Source organism: Arachis stenosperma, chromosome 10 (assembly GCF_014773155.1).
Source record: "Arachis stenosperma cultivar V10309 chromosome 10, arast.V10309.gnm1.PFL2, whole genome shotgun sequence".
Taxonomy (NCBI): domain Eukaryota; kingdom Viridiplantae; phylum Streptophyta; class Magnoliopsida; order Fabales; family Fabaceae; genus Arachis; species Arachis stenosperma.
The window spans coordinates 38310870-38316270 of NC_080386.1; the positions used below are offsets into that span (position 1 = coordinate 38310870).

Consider the following 5401-nt stretch of genomic DNA (forward strand, 5'->3'; position numbering starts at 1 on the left):
TTCGGCCATTTGAGGGTGGGTTTGGGAGGGAAAGTGTTTTGAATTTGAAGGGTGAGGTTGGTGGGGATTTATGAAGGATGGATGTGAGTGGTGAAGAGAAAGATGGGATTTGATAGGTGAAAGGTTTTTGGGGAAGAGGTATTGAGGTGATTGGTGAATGGGGGAAGAAGAGAGAGAGTGATGGTGGGGTCCTGTGGGGTCCACAGATCCTGTGGTGTCAAGGAAAAGTCATCCCTGCACCAAATGTTGCTCAAAATCACGTTTTGAGCTATTTCTGGCGTTAAACGCCGGGTTGGTGCCAATTCCTGGCGTTTAACGCCAGGTTTTTGCCCTTTACTGGCGTTTAACGCCAGTCTGGTGCCCCTTTCTGGCGTTAAACGCCCAGAATGGTGCCAGACTGGGCGTTAAACGCCCAACAGCTAGGCTGACTAGCGTTTAAACGCCAGCAGCATCTTCCTCCAGGGTGTGCTGTTTCTCTTCCTGTTTTTCATTCTGTTTTTGCTTTTTTCATTGTTTTTGTGACTTCTTATGATCATCAACCTACAAAAAAGATAAAATAACAAAAGAAAATAGTTAACTATAAAACATTGGGTTGCCTCCCAATAAGCGCTTCTTTACTGTCATTAGCTTGACAGAGGACTCTCATGGAGCCTCAGAGATGTTCAGAACCGTGTTGGAACTTCTCAACACCAAACTTAGAGTTTGAATGTGGGGGTTCAACACCAAACTTAGAGTTTGATTGTGGCCTCCCAACACCAAACTTAGAGTCTGACTGTGGGGGCTCTGTTTGGCTCTGTTTTGAGAGAAGCTCTTCATGCTTCTTCTCCATGATGACAGAGGGATATCCTTGGGCCTTAAACACCAAGGATTCTTCATTCACTTGAATGATCAACTCTCCTCTATCAACATCAATCACAGCCTTTGCTGTGGCTAGGAAGGGTCTGCCAAGGATGATGGATTCATCCATGCACTTCCCAGTCTCTAGGACTATGAAATCAGTAGGAATGTAATGGTCTTCAACCTTAACCAGAACATCCTCTACAAGTCCATAGGCTTGTTTTCTTGAGTTGTCTGCCATCTCTAGTGAGATTTTTGCAGCTTGCACCTCAAGGATCCCTAATTTCTCCATTACAGAGAGGGGCATGAGGTTTACACTTGACCCCAAGTCACACAAGGCCTTCTTGAAGGTCATGGTGCCTATGGTACAAGGTATAGAAAACTTCCCAGGATCCTGCCTCTTTTGAGGCAATTGCTGCCTAGACAAGTTATCCAGTTCTTTGGTGAGCAAAGGGGGTTCATCCTCCCAAGTCTCATTTCCAAATAACCTGTCATTTAGCTTCATGATTGCTCCAAGGTATTTAGCAACTTGCTCTTCAGTGACATACTCATCCTCTTCAGAGGAAGAATACTCATCAGAGCTCATGAAAGGCAGTAGTAAGTCCAAGGGAATCCCTATGGTCTCAGTTTGAGCCTCAGATTCCCAAGGTTCCTCATTGGGGAACTCATTGGAGGCCAGTGGACGTCCAGTGAGGCCTTCCTCAGTGGCGTTCACTGCCTCTTCTTCCTCCCAGAATTCGGCCATATTTATGGCTTTGCACTCTCCTTTTGGATTTTCTTCAGTGTTACTTGGGAGAGTGCTTGGGGGAAGTTCAGTAATTTTCTTGCTCAGCTGACCCACTTGTCCTTCCAAATTCCTAATGGAGGATCTAGTTTCAGTCATGAAACTTTGAGTGGTTTTGATTAGATCAGAGACCATGGTTGCTAAGTCAGAGGTATTCTGCTTAGAGCTCTCTGTCTGTTGCTGAGAAGATGATGGAAAAGGTTTACCATTGTTAAACCTGTTTCTTCCACTATTATTATTGAAACCTTGTTGAGGTCTCTCTTGATTCTTCCATGAGAGATTTGGGTGATTTCTCCATGAAGAATTATAGGTGTTACCATAGGGTTCTCCTAGGTAATTCACCTCTTCCATTGAGGGGTTCTCAGGATCATAGGCTTCTTCCTCAGATGAAGCATCCTTAGTACTGTTTGGTGCATTTTGCATTCCAGACAGACTTTGAGAAATCAGATTGACTTGTTGAGTCAATATTTTATTCTGAGCCAAAATGGCATTCAGAGTGTCAATTTCAAGAACTCTTTTCTTCTGACTAGTCCCATTGTTCACAGGATTCCTTTCAGAAGTGTACATGAATTGGTTATTTGCAACCATTTCAATCAGTTCTTGAGCTTCAGTAGGCGTCTTCTTCAGATGAAGAGATCCTCCAGCAGAGCTATCCAAAGACATCTTGGATAGTTCAGAGAGACCATCATAGAAAATACCTATGATGCTCCATTCAGAAAGCATGTCAGAGGGACATTTTCTGATTAACTGTTTGTATCTTTCCCAAGCTTCATAGAGGGATTCTCCATCCTTCTGTCTGAAGGTTTGGACTTCCACTCTAAGCTTACTCCATCTTTGTGGTGGAAAGAACTTTGCCAAGAAGGCATTGACTAGCTTTTCCCAAGAGTCCAGGCTTTCTCTAGGTTGAGAGTCCAACCATATTCTAGCTCTGTCTCTTACAGCAAAAGGGAATAGCATCAGTCTATAGACCTCAGGGTTAACCCCATTAGTCTTGACTGTGTCACAGATTTGCAAGAACTCAGCTAAAAAATGATGAGGATCTTCCATTGGAAGTCCATGAAACTTGCAATTCTGTTGCATTAGAGAAACTAATTGAGGCTTAAGCTCAAAGTTGTTTGCTCCAATGGCAGGGATAGAGATGCTTCTCCCATAGAAATCAGGAGTAGGTGCAGTAAAGTCACCAAGCACCTTCCTTGCATTGTTGGCATTGTTGTTGTTTTCGGCTGCCATTTGTTCTTCTTCCTTGAAGAATTCGGTCAGGTGCTCTAAAGAGAGTTGTGCTTTGGCTTCTCTTAGCTTTCTCTTCAAGGTCCTTTCAGGTTCAGGATCAGCCTCAACAAGAATGCCTTTGTCTTTGCTCCTGCTCATAAGAAAGAGAAGAGAACAAGAAAGTGTGGAATCCTCTATGTCACAGCATAGAGATTCCTTTAGGTGTCAGAGGAAAAGAAAAATAGAAGAAAGAAGAAGGAGAATTCGAACTTGATCAGATATAGTTCGAATTGTGCATTAAGAAGGAGTGATACTCCATAAATAGAAGGATGTGAAGAAGAAGGGGGGGATAATTTTCGAAAATTAATTATAAAATTTTGAAAACATTTTTGAAGAACACTAATTGATTTTCGAAAACAAAAGTGGGAAAGAAATCAAGTGATTTTCGAAAAAAAAAAGATTTTGAAATTAGACATCAAAAAGATTTGATTGAAAACTATTTTGAAAAAAAATGTGGTTAAGAAGATATGATTGAAAAGTTATGGTCAAAGAGATGTGATTGAGAAGATATGATTTGAAAACAATTTTAAAAGATGTAATTTGAAAACAATTTGAAAAAGATTTGATTTTAAAAATTAATAACTTGCCTAACAAGAAAAGATATGATTCAAACATAAAACCTTTCTCAACAGAAAAGGCAACAATTTTGAGATGTTCAATCAAATCGTTAATTGTTAGTAAGTATCTTTTAAAGAGGAAAGAAATTGATTTTGAAAACATTTGATTGAAAAGATTTGATTTGAAAAAGATTTGATTTTGAAAAACTAAAAAAAATTGATTTGAAAACAAAATCTTCCCCCTAGCACCATCCTGGCGTTAAACGCCCAGAATGGTATACATTCTGGCGTTTAACGCCCAAAATGCTACCTCTTTGGGCGTTAAACGCCCAACCAGGTGCCCTGGCTGGCGTTTAAACGCCAGTCTGCCTTCTTCACTGGGCATTTTTGAATGCTCAGCTTTTTCTGTATAATTCCTCTACAGTATGTTCTGAATCTTCAATTCTTTGTATCATTGACTTGAAAAGACACAAATTAAAAATATTTTTGGATTTTTAATAATCAAAATGCGACAAGAATCAAATAACAATGCATGCAAGACACCAAACTTAGCAGTTTGTGTACTACTGACACTAACAATATGAAAATGCATATGAGACACACAAAATACTTCAAGTCAATAGAATTCAAAGATCAAAACAAAGAAATATATGCATGGATTCGAAAATTATAACAAAAACATGCATTTGACACCAAACTTAGGATGAGACACTAAACTTAAGCAAGAAACATCAAATATTTTTGGTCTTTTTATGATTTTTTTAATTTTTTTTGTGTTTTTCGAAAATTAAATGGGAAAAGGTATCAAAATTCTTAATGAGAATTCCAGGAATCAGTGCAATGCTAGTCTAAGACTCCGGTCCAGGAATTAGACATGGCTTCACAGCCAGCCAAGCTTTCAAAGAAAGCTTCGGTCCAAAACACTAGACATGGCCAGAGGCCAGCCAAGCCTTAGCAAATCACTGCTCCAAAAGCAAGATTGATAAGAAATCAACGAGTTCTTGTGGTGATAAGTTGAAACCTCGGTCCAATGAGATTAGACATGGCTTCTCAGCCAGCCAGATTTCAACAAATCATCATGAAACTCTAGAATTCATCTTCAAGAATTTCGAAAAAAAAATAATACCTAATCTAAGCAACAAGATGAACCGTCAGTTGTCCAGCCTAAACAATCCCGGGCAATAACACCAAAAACTTGATGTTGTTGCCGGATCTTGGCACTGATGTTACCAAAAGCTTGCTCAAAACTTGAACAATCCCCGGCAACGGCGCCAAAAACTTGGTGCGCGAAATTGTGAACAATACTTTTTCACAACTCAAATAATCCCCGGTAATGGCTCCAAGAACTTGGTGGCTCAATACCATGGCATTACACAACTTCGCACAACTAACCAGCAAGTGCACTGGGTCGTCCAAGTAATAAACCTTACGTGAGTAAGGGTCGATCCCACGGAGATTGTTAGCATTGAAGCAAGCTATAGTCATCTTGTAAATCTTAGTCAGGCAAACTCAAATGTATATGATGATGAACGAAAATAACATAGAAGATAAAGATAGTGATACTTATGTATATCATTGGTGTAAGAGCTTCAGACAAGTGTATGAAGATGCCTTCCCTTCCGTCTCTCTGCTTTCCCACTGTCTTCATCCAATCCTTTCTTACTCCTTTCCATGGCAAGCTCGTGTAAGGTTTCACTGTTGTCAGCAGCTACCTCCCATCCGCGCAGTGAAAGCTAATGCACACACTCTGTCACAGTGCTGCCAATCACCGGTTTGGTTCCCTCCCCTACCGGAATAGAATAACTCTTTTGCGTCTGTCACTAACGCCCAGTAGGTTACAGGTTTGAAGCACGTCACAGTCATTCAATCATTGAATCCTACTCAGAATACCACAGACAAGGTTAGACCTTCCGGATTCTCTTGAATGCTGCCATCAGTTCTTGCCTATACCACG

General features: G+C 40.4%; 1 non-coding gene across 1 annotated transcript; it reads left to right on the forward strand.

The window, feature by feature from the left end:
* Positions 1 to 2338: 2338 nt before the first annotated feature.
* LOC130958556 (small nucleolar RNA R71) lies at positions 2339 to 2446 on the forward strand. The gene has a single exon (XR_009077670.1). It is a non-coding gene; the product is annotated as a small nucleolar RNA R71 (small nucleolar RNA).
* The last annotated feature ends 2955 nt before the right edge of the window (positions 2447 to 5401 follow it).